This window comes from Halichoerus grypus, chromosome 1 (assembly GCF_964656455.1).
Source record: "Halichoerus grypus chromosome 1, mHalGry1.hap1.1, whole genome shotgun sequence".
Classification (NCBI taxonomy): Eukaryota; Metazoa; Chordata; class Mammalia; order Carnivora; family Phocidae; genus Halichoerus; species Halichoerus grypus.
The window spans coordinates 144179461-144200138 of record NC_135712.1 but is presented as its reverse complement, the minus strand read 5'-3'; positions in this window follow the sequence as shown (position 1 = coordinate 144200138).

The window sequence follows — 20678 nt, the reverse complement described above, 5'->3', positions numbered from 1 at the left end:
GATGAATGGATAAAGAAGTGGTATATATACACAATGGAATATTGCTCAGCCACAAAAAGGAATGAAATCTTGCCATTTGCAATGACATGGATGGAGCTAGAGAGTATAATGCTAAGTGAAATAAGTCAGTCAGAGAAAGACAGATACCATATGATTTCATTCGTATGTGGAATTTAAGAAACAAAACAAATGAGCAAAGGAGAAGAGAGAGAGAGAGACAAACCAAGTAAGAGACTCTTAACTATAGGGAACAAACTGATGGTGACCAGAGGGGATGTGGGTGGGGGATGGGTGAAACAGGTGATGGGGATTAAGGAGGGCACTTGTGATGAGCACTGAGTGATGTATGGAAGTGTTGAGTCGCTATATTGTACACCTGAAACTAATGTAACACTATGTTAACTATACTGGAATTAACGTAAAATAAAATAAATGAAAAAAAGAGAAAAAAACAGCAAAAACAACAACAACAAAAGTTGGTTGTAAAGAATTCCAGCTAATGAATGCAGATGGAAGGATACAATTAGTAAATCTTTTAGAGTAATGTAACTAGTAACAATCAGCTGTGGATGCTGAAACCATTGGGTGAAATGTTGATGAGGTGTTTTATAAGGGATAAATTGGGTTGATAGCACTTGAATCCACTGATTGATCTTAGCATTACTAAAAGTGGAACAACCAGACAATTGCAAAGAAGGCAATCTTTGTCCCTATGATCAGGACACTCCCACCAACTAGAGACAGGTTATAGAAGTTCTTTCCACCCTTCAGGCAGTATCAGCAGGGCTCAGTGGGAGCCCCAGCGGCACCAGATACATCAAGCACACCAAGTTGCATCAAAGAGGCTCTGAATATTAAACTGTCATTGGAACCACAGCTCACAAAAGTAGGCCAAGACCTGTGTGTTAAATCTAAATAGGATGACTGCCTGCAATCACAGAAGAACTACATAAGAACTGGAGTCTCCTGACTTAATAAACGAAGTATCAAGGGTGCAGTAGAAAATCACCCGTCATATCAAAAATCAGGAAGACACAACTCACATGAGAAAAGATAATCAATTGACACCAACACCAAAATGAATCAGATGTTGAGATTATCTGATAAGGATTTAAATCAGCCATAAAAGTACTTTAACAATAATTGAAAATTTCTGGAAACAAATAAGAAAATAGAACATCTCAGCAAAGAAATAGAAGTTATAAAAAAATCAAATGGAAATGATAGAATTGAAAAATGCAGTAACAGAAATTAAAAAAAAAAAGTAGAGATGACAGAGGATCCGTGAACTTCAGGACAGATCAATCAAATTTCCCCAGTCTGAGGAACAGAAAGAAAATAGACTGAAAAATAAATGAAAAGAGCTGTCCTTCAGCAGGTGAATAGTCAAACCGTGCTGCACCCATACCAGGCAGTGCTGGCCCACAGCCCAAAGGAACAAACTACTGATACATGGGACAAGTTGGAAGAATCTCAACAGCATTATGCTGAGTGACAAAAAGCCAATCCCAATAGGTGGCAGGCTGTGTGATTCCCTTTATATAGCACTTCTCAAATGACAAATTATTGAAATAGAAGACACCGATGATTGCTAGGGGTTCAGAACAGTCAGGATATTGGGTGTTGGCAGGAGGGAGGTGGGTGTGGTTATAGAAGCCAACACCAGGGATCCTTGTGATGTTAGAACTTCTTGACAGATGGTGGATACACAAATCTACATATGGCCTAAAATTGCATAGAACCAAATACACACACACACAAGTACAAGTAAAACTGGGGAAATCTGAAAAAGATTGCTGGATTGTATCAAAGTCAAAACCCTGGTAATGACATGGTATGATAATTTCATTGGGAGAAACTGGGTAAAGGGTACATGGGATCCCTCTGTATGACTTCTTACAACTGCATATAAATCTATTATCTCAAAAAGTTTCATTTTAAAAAAAGCAGGAGAGGGCGCCTGGGTGGCTCAGTTGGTTAAGCGACTGCCTTCGGCTCAGGTCATGATCCTGGAGTCCCAGGATCGAGTCCCGCATCGGGCTCCCTGCTCGGCAGGGAGTCTGCTTCTCCCTCTGACCCTCCTCCCACTCATGCTCTCTGTCTCTCATTCTCTCTCTCTCAAATAAATAAATAAAATCTTTAAAAAAAAAAAAAAAAAAAAAAAGCAGGAGATTGCTCTGCTGGGTAATGGTTGTGCTGGTCCTTGGTCTGTTTGCCCTTCCTCCTCCCCCTTCCTTTACCTTCTCTATATCACCAGGGTGGCAGATCCACACTGCAGGCACATTTTCCAGAGACTCTTGCTCTCAGGCTTCAAACCAGTCTCAGTGGGTGGAAGACAAGGGTGCAGGAGGAGAAAATACTTCCTTCTACCTCTCTATCTCAAGTGGCCTTTCCAGCAGTGACTGACATTCCTCATGGCTCCAGCTTCTGCCAGATGAGCTTCCCTGGAGCCACCTAGCCTCTGGGCTCTAGTATGCTTCCAGCCTGGGGTAGATAACTTCCTGCTATTGATAAACTCTGAGTTACATCACCAATCCATTTGACTTCTCACTTCTTCCTTTCTCTGATCAACAAATTCCCTACAATAAATTTCATCTCTTTCATACCCATCCTTGAGTAGTTGCTGCTTTCCTAACTAGACTCTGACTGGTACAGACAGCTTGGTCCATAGGGTCTTCCTAAAGCCAAGTTAGAAAAAGGGAAAGGAGCGGGTGGGTTCGACCCTGAGGAACCCAACACAGCTGACATGTACCCCTCTAAGAGATTGTTATGGGTTTAATTGTGTCTCCCCAAAAGATATGTTGAAGTCTTAATACCCAGTGCTAGTGAATGCAACATTATTTGGAAATCATGCAGATGTAACTGAGTTAAGATGAAGTCATAATGGATTAGCCCTAAATCCATGACCGGTATCTTTATAAGAGAACGGGGAAAGAAATTTGGATACAGAGACACAGACACACAGGGAAGAAGGCCAGGTGAAGAAGATCACAGAGATTCGAGTGCTACATATATATGCCAGGGGAACACCAAGGATTGCCAATAATTCCAGAAACCAAGAAAGAGGCATGGAGCAGATTCTCCCTCAGTGTCTTCAGAAGAAATAAACCCTACTGATACCTTGATTTTGGAATCCCATCCTCCATAACTTTGAAATAAATTTCTGTTGTTTTAGGCCACCCTGTTTGTGGTACTTTGTTATGTCAGCTTTAGGAAGCAGGAAGAAAGCATGGGTGGTCCAGTGACCCTGCCTGCCTAAGCCTGGGAGGACCCCAGTGTTTGTTGTTCTATTTCCCCACCAACTTGGCTATAATGGTGATGACAGGAGGCTGTGATGCTCATCAATTCAGAAGGATACTTCATAAATCCCCAAGGGATACTGTAGAATGGTGTAGAATGATGACTGCTACCAAGGATGAAAAAAGGCTGTGTCAATGGACCCTTTATAAAAAAGACAGGAGAATCCAGAAGCTGTGCTGAGCCCGAGGAAGGGCTGTAACATTTAAGTAGAGGCCAGGGTGCAGTGGGATTGTGCCCTGCCTATGTCCCCTCAGCCCACCCGAGAGGACAGTGGACAGTTCATGGGCATGCTGAGAGGGTCCCACCATGCTGCCTGGGCATTCTCTGGATGCAAGACTGTGTGTGGTCTGCGTGGGGGGCAGGCCAGAAGTTCCAGGGAGTCACTGACCACAGGCACACTACAACTAATAAGGAGAAAGAGTTGGTGCATAAATACCTCAGCTTCCCAGCCTCTTGGTGGGACACTTCTGACGTGGGCTCTGCAGAGTTACTTAGAGGGTCCCCAGCAGGATTGACCCCACTTATGCACAGCACCGGTACCCACTGCAAATCTGATCATTGTCATATTCTCTATAGGCTTTCCTCCTTTCTTGGACTCCCTCACGATGCTTTTTGGGGAACCCTTTCCAAATAAACTATTTATGTCCAAATCCTAATCTCACGGTCTCCTTTTGGGAGAGTCCAACATGACACAGATTCTCTTGACACGTCGAGACTGAGTGAAGTGGGGGCATAACCACTCTGGATATCAGCCGTGAGATATGTACAAACGTCAGGGAAGATGTCCAGGCGGCAGTTTGTTTGCAAGACTTAATATAAATACCATGTTGCTACCTTTTCTTTCATTGCCACTCCTGTTTTCTGTGTGCTTTGGTCATTCTTCAACCAGAGGAATGGATTATTAATCTACAGTAGAAGTAGAAGCTTAGACTCAAAATGTAAGATGAAATACACTTTATCAATGGCTGGAAGCAGGGTGAATAGGAGAGTAAGGGAGAAGAAATGGTTATGTCACCCCTGGGGAAAAATCCTACTCATAGAGGTGTCAGAATAACTTTCTAAAGAGGGACCAGGCCACGAAAACAATCTGAGCAAGGACAGGATCAAATAGCATCAAACGAACACATCAGCCAGTCAGTGTTCCTTCCAATTGCTACTGTTGCATTACGAATCACCTCAAACATAGTGACATAAAACAGTACTCATTTTCCTATGACAATGGATTCAGTGTGTCAGAAAAGCAGAAACTTGCACACCAAACACAGCTTCTCTCCTCTCCAAGATACCTAGGATCCAACCTGGGAGGGCCTGAAAACTGAGGGTAACAAGATAGCTTGGTTTCGAAAACAGTTGAAGACTAAGTACTTCATATCGGATGACTGATGCCAGACAGTAAGTGGGCACTGAGCCAGGGCTGTCAGAAAGGACAGGTACTTGGGCTTCCTCACACTACGATGGCTGTGTTTAAGAGAAAGCAGCTCAAAAAAATCAGGCAGGAGGTATATTGCTAACTGTGAACTTCACATGTAACTCACATATGCCTTTTCCAGTAACATCACACATTAACCTAGAACCAGAGACCCTAAATGAAAAACGATGCAGATATTGCCAAGAGTAAGCAGGAAATACGTGGACATGAAGCCACGAAAAAAATTAACAAAGTCTGCAGAGGACAGTTCAGCAGAAGAAGACAACTGGGGAAAATAAACAACTTATTTATTTTATTTTATTTTTTTTAAAGATTTTATTTATTTATTTCAGACAGAGAGAGAGAGAGAGCATGAGTAGGGGAGGGGGCAGAGAGAGAAGAAGGCTCCCGGCTGAGCAGGGAGCCCGATGCGGGGCTCGATCCCAGGACCCTGGAATCATGACCTGAGCTGAAGGCAGATGCTTAACCAACTGAGCCACCCAGGCTCCCCAACAACTGACTAAATTATAACCACACACACCCCCTTTCCCCCACAGGCACATAGAGATGGAGGAGTGTAGACTGCCTTGCCAAGACCAGCCTGGGTGGCTACTGGGGCTCATCTCCAGCAAGAGACACCACCTGGGACCCTGGGTAACTGGTCAGTGTGGGACCCAGTCAGAGAGTCTGACAGTCTACACAGATGGGGTGTGCCCATGGCTGACTTCAAGCTGCCATCTCAGCAGGATTTTGGGGGGAGTTGGGCTGCCACGTCCCTGAAGGTGATGACACCAGTCCTGGACCCACCCGAGCTCCAGTGGCCTGGAGGGTCCCAGCTGGTCTGGGCAGGCTGATGGCGTGAGTGTTGCCTATGGACAGACCCGCGCATGGGTCAGGCGAGCCAGAGACCTGGCACAGGACAAGGATGCGGTAAGACCAGGTCAAGGGAGTGAACGGGCTGTTGGGGGTACAAGTCCCGTGCCTGAGTCCAAGCGCTGCAGTTCAGCAGGGCACTTGTTCCCCCTGAGGCCCGAGCTGGGAGTCTGGACTCCCTTGCCAGGGTGGGGCTCATTGGCTTGTGGTTGGGGGTTGGAGGTGGGGCGGAAGGGCCCCCAGAATAGCACACACCTGGGGGCCCTGATGGCTGGAGAAGCTGGGACCCCCATGAGTCAGCCAAGCGAAAGGGAAACTGCCTGTTGTCCATTTCACTGGGCCGCCTGGGGCTCACAAAGCACCTGCCTCAGTGGGCTCCCTGTGCCCTGAGTCCAAGCAAGCTGGTTGGGATGCTGCTTCCCCACCACCTCCTCACCCTTGCTTGGAGGCCTCTCGCCCCCTGTGGAACCAGGTGTGGACAGTGCCCTGGCACTTGGCAGCAGGTCAGGAGAGCCAGGGAGCCTGGGAGCTGGAACAGGGCAGCTGTAGGGTGAGGCAGGTTGCCAGGAGCCAGGCCTCTGCGGTGAGCCAGCATCTGCCCAGTTCCAAACCTTGTTTGACACCAGTGTGCGTATGTTACCCCTGAAGGCCAGGCTAGAGGAAAGAGGACTACCTTGCCTGGGTGGGGCCTGGGTGAGTAGTCTGGGCTTCCTGCCACAGGAGACACCTGGGGACTTTGGTTGCTCTAGGAGCCAGGGACCCTATGGGGGAGCTAGCTCACAGAGGCCGACTGGGGCCAGCTTATTATAGCTGTGGTTGCAGAAGGAACTTCAGGGGTGGTTTTTGTCTAGCAGAAGGCTATGCAGGTGCTTTGGGAGCTGCCAGGGGTCCCAGGTCCCAGAGGGCCCAGGCTACTGGAGGGGGCTGCCATGCTGCATGCAGACTTAAGGCAGCCTGGCAAGTTCAGGGGAGCCCAGGACATGTACCCTGGCAGATGTGTGGAGAAGCCCTGTGGTGGGATCTGTGTGTGGGTGGTAAAAGACACCTGCCCACTTCCAAGGGCTAATGTACCCATGCACCCTTCCCCCCATAGGTCAACAGAGGTGGAGGAGTGTGGACAGCCTTGCCAGACCAGCCTGGGTGGCTAGTGGGGCTCACCTCCAGTAAGAGACAACAGCTGGGACCCTGGTCAACTGGTCAGCATGGGACCAGGTGAGACAGCCTAGGCAGATGAGGTGTGCCCATGGCCGACTTCAAGCTGCCACCCCAGCAATTTTTGGCCTAGAGAATGATCAGAAGACGCCATCTGGGAGGGATTCTTTTATAGCCCCCATTTTCCAAAATCACTCCCCAAAATAGTCTGAAAAGCAACAGCCTCTGTAGGACACGTGGTAAGGTTGGTGTAGAGAAAACAGTTTCTGTGTTCTCCCAAGAAAGCGTGTGATGTCTCCAGTTTTAATCTGTGACTCCTGCAACATGGGCTAATGAAATAAGACTTTTCCAGCACTAATCAGCAACCAAGATTAAGAGATTATTGTCCTTTTGGCCTGGGACCTCTTATGACAAACTCCTGAGAGCTGGCATGGCTGGATACAGAGAATTTTGCTTGCAACTGCATGTATTGGACCCTCATCCTTTTAGTCTACTTTACAGACCACCAAAGTGCACCCAGCAGGTGCATCCTGCAGGTGGTTGAGACCAGAGAGAATATTTTACTGTTCACAAAGCCAAGCTCATAGGACATAGAAGAAGATAAAAAGAAAAACCTCAGTTGGTTTTCACATAGGGGAAACACAGCAAAATGCGATAGAGTCCAGTCTGATGAGAACTGCTAACTTACCAGTCTGTGAGGCCAGCTCCAACAGCAGGCCAATAGGGCCTATGCCTATGTTCTTCCCATGTGGCAATTCCTTTTTACGAAAAATGACACAAAAGACAATGACAAAGAAAATGTGAGCATCTCTGGGTAGAACAGGACCAGTCAAGCCAAGAGTACTTTATCAAATTTACCAGAGTCGCTAAGCTCAAGGAACCAGTTCCACAAATTATTTTCTCTTACTGATATAAATTTGGAGCCAAAACACCTCTCACCATTCTTGCTTCTATTAGACCTGCAGGCAGAGAGCCGGGGGAGAGGGGGTGTTAGTTAACAGGGTGAAGATTCTTACTTTCTGCCAGCTTTTGTCAGATGTCACAGGATTTCTCAGATGCAGCGGCATCCAGCCAGTAAAGTTTATCCAGCTGTCTATTCCAACTGCTGGGGAGGAAAAATTTGCCTCTATCCGTCAAGGTTCTTCTAGCTGGTCTGAGAATTAAAGTGATATGAAGCAGATTAACAGAAGACAGAAAACAAAATTTAATTATGTGTGAATGGAGGCCTAATGGTAAATTTGAGAACAAAAAGCAAGCAGCTTTTTCACTTTTTAGCCAAAGAAACAACCTTTGAGGAATTGACAGGTCAAAGAAAACTTATGTTTGCAAGCTTCAATTAGTAAGGAAATCTAACAGAATTTGGGCTGGAGAAGCTTTTACTTTTTATGTCCTGGGATGGAGCCCCTCATCAGGCTCCCTGCTCAGCAGAGAGTCTGCTTCTCCCTCTCCCTCTGCCGTGCTTGTTCATGCTCGTTCTCTCTCAAATATATAAATAAAATCTTTTTTAAAAAAAAAGAACTACTAGAAATAATAAGGATCAAAGAAAAGGGCCGTGTATGAAAAGTAAGGAAAATAGGATGTTTTGTTTTGGATAAGGCATGGTATGAAGGACACCAGTGTGTGTGTGTGTGTGTGTGTGTGTGTGCGTGTGTGTGTATCTTTGGGAGGGAGGGGAATAAAAAAAGTAATTTTGTCCTAAAGTAAATTCATTGTTCCAGAATAAGAAGAAAGATAGGACAAACCTAAATAGACATAGAAAGTTGTAGAAGTTTTATGGAAAAAGTATCTTGAGAAAAGAATTTTATATACGGTCAAGTTGGCTAAAAATTATAAGGGTTTTAAAGTTAAGCCTTACTACCAATAATGTACTTATGTAAAACTAAAAATTATCACTTATCTGTTAAAAGAACGAAGTTTTCTTGGACTATTGGTTTGCTTTTGATAAAATATTGTGAAGGGTTTTACCTTTTATTTTTTTTTTAAAGATTTTATTTACTTATTTGACAGAGAGAGACACAGCGAGAGAGGGAACACAAGCAGGGGGAGTGGGAGAGGGAGAAGCAGGCTCCCCGCTGAGCAGGGAGCCCGATGTGGGACTTGATCCCAGGACGCTGGGATCATGACCTGAGCCGAAGGCAGACGCTTAACCAACTGAGCCACCCAGGCACCCAGGTTTTACCTTTTAAAATAATCTAATTAGAAAGCAAATATTTTGTGTTCTATCAAAATAATTTCTTGTACTTCATGTTAATCTTTATCATCATGTCTTTGATTCTCAAGCAAATGAAGTCTTCTGATATTAAGAGAGCTAAGTTTACCTACAATGATGTAACAACCCATTATATTTGCTTTTGAAATCTTTTATTGTCACATTATCAAATAGACAAGTAAATATTGTTTCAAATGGTCTGTGATCCTACTTGGGCAAGTGTCCAAAACCTTTTGATATTTTTGACAAACTTCCCAAAATCAAATTCTAAAATAAAGTCTTTTTGACCTGAAAGTAAATTGGAGAATATAAAAGGGGGATGTTACACTAATTAACATTATTTGGTATGTTATATTACATGGGCAGCATTGTTAAATAAGAACACTAAGCCTCCTCTCTCTCTTTCTCTTACTCTCTCTCAAATAAATAAATCTTTTAAAAAATAAAATTTAAAAAAAGGGGCACCTGAGTGGCTCACTTGGTTGAGTGTCTGAATCTTGGTTTTGGCTCTGGTCATGATCTCATGGATCATGGGATCTGGCCTGTATCAGGCTCCACACTCAGCAGGGAGTCTGCTTGAAGATTCTCTCCCTCTGCCCCTCCCCCCCACTTGTGCACATGCTGTCTCTGTCTCTGTCTCTCTCTCTCTAAAATAAATGAATAAATCTTTAAAATAAAGAATACTAAGACTTCTTTATGTGGTATTTATATATGCATGTATTTTAGAAATTATATCAAATTCCAAAATTTCTAATTTCCTCGTATAATGTTATCAGTCATAATTCTAGTGTTCTTGAGATGTGTGTCACAGAAATAACAAAATTTCTTTGTCAGTGACATAATGAACTCCCCTCAAGTCTCTAACCATTGCTCTTTGCAAGTATCTTGTCAGCGACAAACAATTGTTTCAAGTGCTTCATCTTCAGAGAAATTTGTGAGGAAGACTTTGATCAATTGAAGATCATAGTTTTGGATCAATTGAAGATCACAACACTGAACTCATAAGAATTTCTGAAACTGTAATGGAAAACTGCTTTCATATGCTGTTTCCCAGGGTTAAAGGACCCCTATTCTCCTCTCCTTTAAGCTATCTGTAGCTTAGGGCAATTTGGTAAAGCGGACCTTTACAACAAAGATTGAGACATTTATCTTTTTCTCCCTACCTGAGCCCTCCGTAACTCTGAAACTCTTCTCCACTCTTCTCATTCTTCATGACAATGTATGTATTTGCATCGGTTCTATAAGAATCTGTTCTCCTTGTAACAGAACTCACACTGCACCTGGCCTCTTTTTCTTTGACCCACGGTTGGTAAAAGGAGATACACCTCAATACTGTAAAGGCCTAATTGCTTGTTAAAATAACCATGCTTTGCTTAGAGCAGTCGCCTCACAGCTGCTCCAAGGATATGAAGACCTTCAACATCACACCTTGCAACCCGGGAACTTCATCTACTGGAAAAGACATCTCCAGAAAGACTCTTCAACTCCGCTGGAAAGACCCATCTCAGCTACTCTTAACCAATGCTCGTGCCACCACACTTCAAGGAATAGACACTTGGATTCACTTGTCATATCTAAAGAAAGCACCAAACCCTAACTGGACCTGCACCCCAACTGGTGACCTGAAAGGAAAGATTTCTAAAATTTGAAGTCAATGAAGGAGACAGCTTTCCCAAGACGGCCAGGCCAGACACTGCTGTTTCTTTTTTTTCCCTTCTCACTGTTGAAAACACAGTGCTCTTCTCCACATTTCTCCATCTGGTGCAAAAGAAAGAAACCTCTCTGAATGTTGGATCTGTCACTGGGAACTCCAATCTGTTTATGATGTCGGAGGCCCCTTGGCCTTACCTGTAATTATTTTCTCTTCAGTCCCCAGTGTCACTGCTGATTTACCTGCAAGCCTCTGGAGGTTACCTAGCAGGTTAGGTTGTTAAAACCAGGAGTTCATGCTTGTTTCAACCTTTCCCCAGGCATAACCGTACCAGCTCAGCTAAACACCTCCGCCTCTGGCAATCCTGCTTCCCTCGCTTCCCACCCCCCCTTTCCTTACCTGCATGTAGTCTGTTTCCCTGTACCCAAGGGAAAGACAAACAGGTCTATGCTCCTTTGTGAGGTTTTCAGAAAAGACTCCTTTTGGAAGGGATAATCTCTGCTAGAATGTCACCTCAATGCATCTGACCCATAACTTCAAAGGGTCCGTTAGGACATTCCGCTGATGAATCTATCAGTAACCTTAACTGGAGTCCTCCAGGCTTCACTTGGTTTCGTTTGTGTTTGTGGTAGACAGCATTTCCCAGGGGGGCATACAAATGTTGACAGCTGGCCAACTGGAGGTCAATGCTTACTGGAATATTTCACTGTCCTCGTAACGTGTAATAAATCAAAAGCCCCCGACCGGTCCGCTCCATTGAGCCTCCATGGCTGTCTTAAGTGGGACTTCCGGGAGGCATATATGACTCTGAGTTTTCCTCCCTAGGTAGAGATTTCTCTCATGGATTGGAGTAAATGCCAACAAAGGCAAGATCGGAAATCTCTCCCCAACATTAAGAGAGCTAGCTGACTCCACAGCTAAAACACTAACAACCCAACAACGATCACTTGACTCACTGGCTACAGAAATTCTGGATAATTGCATAGCTCCTGCTTATCTCCTGGCTGAACAAGGAGGCGTTTGTACAGTAGTGAGTGGCACCTGCTTCACATGGGTAAACTCCTCTGGGGAAGTAAATACCTATCTGCATAACATCAGTGAATAAGCACTTTGGCTACAAAGAATTCCACTTCATGATCTGTGAGCCTTGATCTATTTAGCTGGCTACCTTCAGGTTTGGGCTCTTGGTTTAGGACTAGTATGCAAACTGGGTCATAATTCTGCTTTTTGTCTTATTTTGTATAATCAGTTTTAAACTTTGTACCTGTTGTCTGCCAAATCCCTGCATAGCTAATGTACCAAATAGGGAGATGCCGGCTCAGTGCTTCAAGGTATCTCCAATACTTACAACCTCAATAAGACACAGATTTTAGGGATGCCTGGGTGGCTCAGTTGGTTAAGCATCTGCCTTCGGCTCAGGTCATGATCCCAGGGTCCTGGGATTGAGCTCTACGTCGGACTCCCTGCTCATGGGAATCCTGCTTCTCCCTTTCCCTCTGTCCCTGCGCCCCCCACTCATGCTCATGCTCTCTCTCTCTCTCAAATAAATAAAATCTTAAAAAAAAAAAAAAAGACACAGACTTTAGGTGGAAGATGCCTGAGAGTTCTCTCTTCTTCCCTTCCTCGTTACTCAAACGTGGCCTCAGTGGTTTCCAATCAGTGCACTTTCCCCCCAACAGGTGACATGACAACCAGGACAAAACCACTAAATGCACAAAACCTTACTCTGGATCAGCGTTGCTTTTGAGAAAAGCTCTTGATCAAGGGGGGCAAGTGTGAAAATGGGGCAAGGAACTCTCATAAAAAATGGAGTCAGGAAGCCCTGAAGGGGGAGCTCTCGTGTACGAAGCACTCACTGCAGCCTGCACAACTAGGAGGAAGAACGAGGGAGGACACTTTTCCCATAGGAATTGCACATGGGCATACGCACTTCGTGCCCTTTGCCTGACCTGAGCAGCCCGGGCAGTCCAAGGGGCTGATGCCACCGCCAGGCACCAACTCATGCATCGGCTGCGTGTGGAGGGGGCCCACCCCTGCAAATCACTCTTAGGTGGCAGCTGCAGATTGGCCAATCTCAGTCTCCATTTGGACTCGCTGTCTGCAGGGGTCCCAGGCTTCTCCAGGAACCAGGACTCCCGGGTTCCTCTTAACAGGATTATACCCCAGCCAACCCCACCTGGCCAGCATCCGCCAGCCCTGTCTTTGAAGGGAATATGCACACTTTTATAATTTAGAGCTTAAATTGAGGCAGATAATGTCACTGGCAGGACCCCCTGCACTCAGGCCTCACTATCAATTTTATCTTTCAGAAACTAGCAAATTTCTGGAACAGAAAAAGAAAGAAGCTCCACCTGGCCTAGATAAATTGGAGCTCACCCACCAGGGGGCGCCTGCGCAGCTGAGCCATAAGGAGCCGGACAGTTACATGACTTCATGATAATTTTAGGATCCCCGCCCTGTTAGGAACATAAGCCTCATTAACATAACGATGCATGTACCAGTATGTTTTCTAGGCGCCCATGCACAAACCTATGCTTGCCTTTTATGTATAATGATGAAACTCCACCTCTGAAATATTCATCCCAAGCTCCTGATTAACAGAATCCTGTTCATCCCTGCTGAGAGAGTCGTGGCTTGGGAAGTGATTCCCTTAGTTGGTGCAAATGAAGTTTCCTGTGTGTAACAACTCCACCTGGTGTAGTCCATATCTGCAACTTACCATTTTATTTCGGTCACAGATTTTGGCAACCCGGATGGGACACTCATCCTTCTGAGGCTCCATCCTCTGGTTACCTGGTTTCCAAAGAACAGAGCAGTGGGCAGCAGTAGCTCATCCCAGGCTAACCTGTTCATGCTATCAAGGCTGGAACGGATTCCTTGGAGGACTTTCCCTTCTTGGTGCCTGTAATCTCCGCCCCCCTGAATCCGGATGCCTTGTTCCTTGACTGGGAGTCAAACCTGACTTTGGCAGTGAAATCACTGGACCCCTGTAAACCTCTTGGGAGGGGGGAGGGAGTTGGAAGGAAACCCTAAGGAAAAATCCAGAATATGGGGGTAAGGACAGGTTCATCCCCAAGGAGAGCCCCCTGGACTGTATCCTCCATAACTGGAAGGCTTTCCCCCTTAACTTGAAAGCAGACAATCTTCTTCTGTAACACAGCCTGGCCACAATATACCTTAGAAGATGAAGAGAAATGGCTGGAGAATGAAACTTTAAATTTTAATACCATATTGCAATTGGACTTGTTTTGTAGAAGAGCAAGGAAATGGGAAGTGTTATGTTCAGTGCTTTATGACACTAGATCAGAATAAGGGTCTACAGAGGAAAGGTCACATATATAAAATTAAGGTTGAACCTAAAACCCCAAAAATGCTTCCCATATTAAAGGATCCATCTGAGGAAGAACTACTTTAAGCTAGAGAAAACCTAGACCCCTTTCCCCATCTCTAAGTCAGTCACAAGTTCTAAGGGGCCCTTACCTTACTCCCCTGATACTCAGACCCAACTCCTTTGGTCCCATCTGTACCAACTCCTAATCCTTTATTAATGCCCCCACACACACCAACAGTCTCTGATTTCTCCTATATCCCTTTATCCTCCCTTTCCAGATAGCACCACTAGATTAGGGACCAGTTTGAAGCCTGGGACTGGAATATTTCCATGAAGGCAAGTACCTTATGGTGATGGACATCTCATTAATGTGCATGTCTGGTTTACAACTTCAGACTTACACAATTGGGAGGCATCGAAGGGCTGTGGGCTGACCTGGTTGAGGTTGTGAATCTGATGCACGGCATCTTTTCTACACATAATCCAACTTGGGAAGACATCCAGGCTTTGTTAACCACCCTCCTAATGGCAGAAGAAAAGTCTGCCATATTAACAAAAGCCAGAGAAGAGGCTGATAAGGAGTATGAGCCCAGGTCAGGCTCCAGAAGACCAAGTTGAGGAGACAGTACCAGGGGCTGACCCTGAATGGGATCCTAGAAGGGAAGGAGAACTTAGGACATTTCTGGAGTCTGCTTTTGAAAGCTATTCAAAAAGTAAGTAGACCTCCTATACACTGGTCCAAACTAAGGGAGATTTGGAGAGGACAGGTGAAACCCATCAGCTTTCTTAGAAAGGCTGCAGGATTGCCTGAAATGGAATACAAGTTGGAATCCCAAGGCCCAAGGTAGGCATGTGGTCCTCAACACCTAATTCATATCTCAAAGTGCTCCAGATAGCCGTCTGAAACTTCAAAAATTTGCCATAGGTCCTGACACTAACTCCACTCAGCTTATAGAAGTGGCCTTCAGAGTGTTCAATAACAGGGAAATGATGGAGCTCTCCAATCTACACGTGGTAGCCCAGGGGAGGAAAAGAAGACACTGTGAGTGAGTGCCCCTGGCCCCCGCCATGGTACCAGGAGAGTGCCGACAAAGTTAGGGTCTAACCAATGTGCATACTGTAAGCAAGGGGGCATTGGAAATGGGATTGTCCAAATCACACCCAAAAGAGGAAGGGGATAAGCAAAACCAAGTCATTCCTGTTGCCCCTCACTTGAGATGAGATTGATGGGACCATGGGGCTCCTCCACTGTCTCAGGCAATCAGATCCTCATCTCCCATGAGGAGCTCAGGGGAACCTTAGCAATGGAAGGAAAAGGAGGTTGAATTTTTACGTGATACTGGAGCCACTTTCTCTGTATTGAACACCCAAAAGGGTGGCCTTTGTATGGAAAATGTAACCTAAAAGGAGTCTCAGGAAGAGGAGAGACCAACAGATTTCTGGAGCCTTTGACCTGTGAAATAGGGTCCAAGTTACTAAAGTTCTCTTTTCTTTAGGTACCAGAGTGCCCTGTTCCTCTCTTAGGATGAGACATTTTATCCAAATTAGGGGCCTCGATCAGTTGGGAACAGGACACTATAGAAATCCAAGTGAAATAGGGTCCAAGTTACTAAAGTTCTCTTTTCTTTAGGTACCAGAGTGCCCTGTTCCTCTCTTAGGATGAGACATTTTATCCAAATTAGGGGACTCGATCAGTTGGGAACAGGACACTATAGAAATCTAAGTCCCCAGGTACAAGGAGATGAGATTCCACAAAATGTTTTAAGCCAAGTTAATTGAGAGGACTGGGTGCAAGGACGAGTGGGAAGTGCAGTCAGCGTCATGGCTGTGAAGGTAGAATTAAAGCAGCTAGACCACTGGCCCCGGGTAAAGCAATACCCCCCAAAACCAGAAGCTATAAAAGGAATCCTCCCAGTAGCAAATAGGCTCTTCGAGCGAGGGTTCATCAGGCCACGTGGGTCTCCATGCAACATCCCAATTTTACCTGTTAAAAAAGCCAGGGAGTGAGGAATACAGATTTGTTCAAGACCTCTGCGCTGTTAATGAGGGTGTTCCAGACATACATCCTGTAGTACCCAATCTATATACTCTATTAGTCAATTTGCCAATTAATAATACATAGTACACTATGCTAGATTTAAAAGATGCCTTTTTCTGTATCCCATTAAATCTGCATCTCAAGAATTATTTGCCTTGGAGTGGGAAGACCCTGGCTCCCATCATAAACAGCAATACTGCTGGACTGCTTTATCCCAGGGATTCAAAAGTCTCCCCACTGTCTTTGGGGAAATCTTAGGACAAGATCCAAAAGAGTTAAGTCTAGAAAAGAGCACTGGACTACTGGATGTGGATGATACCTCAACAGCCCGCCCCACTCAGGATATTCCTGACAAAAATACTGTATTTACATTAAATTTCCTAGCCAGAAAGGGATCCAAGGTATCAAAAGAAAGGCCCAGATTTCAAAGGAAGATGTACAATACTTGGGGTTTATTATTTCAAAGAGACCAAGAGGCCTTCCTCAAGAAAGAAAAATGGCAATATTGTGGCTAGCCCCACCAGAGACCCTCAAGCAATTGCATGGGTTTTGGGGAATGGCTAGGTTTTACTCTATCTGGATTCCTAATTTGGGGCTAATTGTCCCAAAACCCTTGTCTGATAAACTTCAGGGAGCTGAGACAGATCTGAGTGGGATAAATCATGTGATCAAGTCTTCAATATGCTTAAAGCCCCACTTATGAAAGCCCCGACTGTAGCATTATCAGACCTTGACAAGCCACTGGATTTGCTTGACAAGCATTACCAGACCTTGCATGAGAGACAAGCAATAGCTATAGAGGTCTTAGCCCAAATGCTAGGGGCCTTAAAAAGAAGGGTAGCTTATTTCCCTAAACAACTGGACACGGTGGCTAGGGGTTGGCCTTCCTGCCTGAGAGCCATAACAGTCCCATGCCTCTTGATGAAAGAGGCCAAAAACCTAACCATGGGTCAGCCTCTGACCGTCTCTGGTTTCCTGGTAACCAAGGGCCATCTGTGGCTGTCCCCACACAGAATATTGCAGTATCAAGCCATGCTGATAGATGCCCTTCAGATGCAGCTGAAGCCGTGTCACACTTTAAACCCAGCCACCCTACTTCCTGACCTTGACCAGGCTACCCATAGTTGCCCAGAAGGAACGGATCAGGTTTACTCTAGTCGCAGAGATCTCCCAACTGAACCTCTGTCCAGTGCAGAAGTCTGGTTAAGCGAGGGCAGCAGTTTCACAGAGAACAGGCAAAGAAAGGCAGGTTATGCAGTGGTGTCCTTGAACACCCTCACAGAGGCTAAGAGGCTGGCCCCAGGCAGCTCAGCCCAAAAGGCAGAAGTAATTGCACTAACCAGAGCCTTGGGATTGGGTGAAAACCAAGCGCTAACGATCCACACTGATTCTAAATATGCCCTCTCTGTCATCCATGCCCAGGGAGCTGTATGGAAAGAAAGGATTATTGCACAGGGGAAATCAAGAAATCAAACACAGCAAAGAAATCCACAGCCCACTAGGAAGCAGTGCACAAGCGTGGTGGCAGTGGTCCACGTTAGGGGCCACGAGAGAGGAAATCCAGAGGGAATAAAGGGAAATAAATTGGCTGACCCAGCCACTACCCCCTCTGTGCCTCTGTGTAAGTTTACTCCATGCACTCCTGTGGAGAGACCACCAACAGTCCCTGAGAATCAGAGGACAGACAATCAGAGGACGGACAGTAAACGACAATGGCAAAGTCTGGGCACCTAAGCAAACTGCTTACGGGCTTCTTAAGAGTACACATGACTCAACTCATTATGGCAAAGCAGCTTTATGCCTATGGTTAACAAAGGTTTTAACACTCTGGGGAATAAAAGGGAGAGACTATCGACAAAATAGCAAACCAGTGGGCCTACTGCCAGACAATGTACAAACCAGGCCTCCGGTACCCGCTCCAGCCAAGGCAGCTCAGACTTGTGGAACACTACCGGGGGAAGACTGGCAAATAGATTTTCCTGTCATGTCAGTGGCCCCCGGGGTTTCGAACACCTCTTGGTATTTGTAGATACCTTCACTGGACGGGTGGAAACCCTTCCCTGCAAGACAGAGAGGGCAAATAAATAACAAGGGCCTTATTAAAAGAGACAATTCCCCGACTTGGGGGACCCAGGTCAGCGCTCCAAAATCACTTCTAAGGTGGCCAAAGTTTTGGACATTAAATGGAGGTTACACGTCACCTGGAGACTTTAGGCCTCCAGAAAGACAGAACAGACTCACACAGAACCCTGAAAGAGACCCTGGCCAGAGAAAATGGCTAAAATTATTACTAATAGCTCTCACCAGGATAAGAGCCTCCCGAAAGGGTAAAGTAAAATGTAGTGTGTTTGAGATGACTTCTGGGAGGCCCTTTCCTGAGTTCTCTGCCTCCTCCTCCCCATCACACCCTGTGGCTTCTCTGGCCATCAAACATGTAACTGATCCCCAACACGGGGCGGAGGTGCTCAGCAAGTATAGAAACTTTGGCCTCCTTCTACCTATTGAAATTAACCTGAAATTAATATGGCCCTGGGGACTGGGTGCCCCTCAAAACTTGGAGGAGTGGGTCACCGCAGGACCAGCACACCCAGTAGGGACAGGACTCTGCTTGCTACTATCAGCCACACATTCTCCTTGAAAACTAGAAGGGGTAGCCCCTTGACCCACCGCTCTAGGGTAAACACGGCACCCACACCAACAGCCCGGGAGGAGACGCTACCAGCACCAGCTGACAACAAATACAAATACAACTATGAGCCTTTCACGGACCTGGAACTTCTGCTACAGAGCACTCGCTCTGCTGTCTTGGTTTCTCCAATCCTATTGTCCATTCTGAAGCCCCGTGAGTGGAGGAAATCATTCCTCTGCAGTTATTAGCAGTCAACACTCCAGCTCATTGTTAGTATATAGGAAAACAGCAACTACAGATAGTTTTCTAGTCCTCTTTGCTCGGCCCCCACCACCAACAGCATGGCAACCTAATTTTTGTTTATATTACTGAGGACATACAAAAAAGGATGGAATTTTACTAATTATTGGATTTTCCCAAGCAGCCTGAGATGAGGCATGGGGCTTACACCTCCCTAAGAGGAATACTTGTTCCTCTGGATGAGGTCTTAAGCAGTAAAGTTCATAAATGAAATCCACAGAGTCCCAACCCATTAACAGGTGTCCAATGTCATCTTCAACCCCATTAGGGCCATAGCAAAGGAAGCCAATAAATCTTTGTTTTAGGGCCATTCACATGGTATACCAACATTCCTCCTCAAATAGATTAATCTGTCACTTTAACTGTGAATCTGGTTTCACTAACTCCATCTTCAAACGGGGACTTTCGGTCCCCACTTGGACCAGTTGCTTGATGGTGACCTGGCTTTCTCCAGCCATCAAGACTCTCCCGGGTGTCTCTCATTCCCAAGAACCCCAACATCTTCCTGTGCAACCCCACCCTGCCAGGGCAGTCCAGATTTCTCTACATCTGCCCTGGGGCGGGGGGGTGGGCAGGGGAAATGTGCCCATTAGTGTCGATTGGCCACACGTCACACACATGCCCAGTACCCTCAAGCACCCCCGTGCCCCAATTTCTCCAGACCCTTGCCTTGTTCCAGGTCCCTGGGTCCCCTGAACTTTGGGGCTGGCACATAGGCATCCCTTCAGCCTGCCAAGGACAGTCCGTCCCCTCCAGGTCAGTATAGCTCTGGTTGGGTCCAGAACCCCCTATGTTTCCCCACCATGGAGGAGGAAGCCCACCTCCCAAAACTTCTCCTGAGGAGGCAGGCTTACCTAGGCGACCGGCAGTCCCCATGTGGGTCTGATGGGTCATCCAGGCTCCCAGGTAGCCCTCCAGGCAGGACCACCCAAAGGCAGTCCACACTCCTCCAGCTTTAGTTTCATACGGGAATTCTTGCACAGTTTGTTTTATTGCACTTAGCTTTATTTTGCTGGGGAGATACTGTTTTCTACAAGTATGTTTTGTGTCTGATATATGTCTATCAAGTCTGTGCCATTTTTCTGGGAGCATGGCTCACTTCGTGTTTCTTATTACATTCTGGTAAATTTGCAACATTTCCAACTTTTTCATTAATATTATATTTGTAATGTGATGTGTCATCAGTGATACTAGAACTGGAAGTTCAGATATAGTAACCTTCTTTTTAAGGAATAAAGATTTAATTAAGGGTACCTACCTTGTTTTTTTTTTTTATTTTTTATTTTTTATTTTATTTTTTAATTTTTTAATTTTTTTATTTTTTTTAAAGATTTTATTTATTTATTTGACAGAGAGAGAGATAGTGAGAGCAGGAACACAAGCAGGGGGAGTGGGAGAGGGAGAAGCAGGCTTCCCGCCGAGCAGGGAGCCCGATGTGGGGACTCGATCCCAGGACCCTGGGATCATGACCTGAGCCGAAGGCAGACGCTTAACGACTGAGCCACCCAGGCGCCCCTTGTTTTTTTTTTTTAAACAATGCCATTGCACACTTAAAACACTTCATATATTACAAACATAACTTTTATATATACCTGGAAGCCAAATATGTCATTAGACATCTTTATTAGGATAATTGCTTTATTGTGGTTTTTCTGGAATTGTACCTGCAATGTCTCTGACATAATCTTGGAGTGCTGAAGCCTTTTCTGGTACCCTATTATTCAAGATTCTTATGGTTGCACCTCCAGTTGGCTTAAGCAAAAGGAGATGTACTGGTGCACTTGATT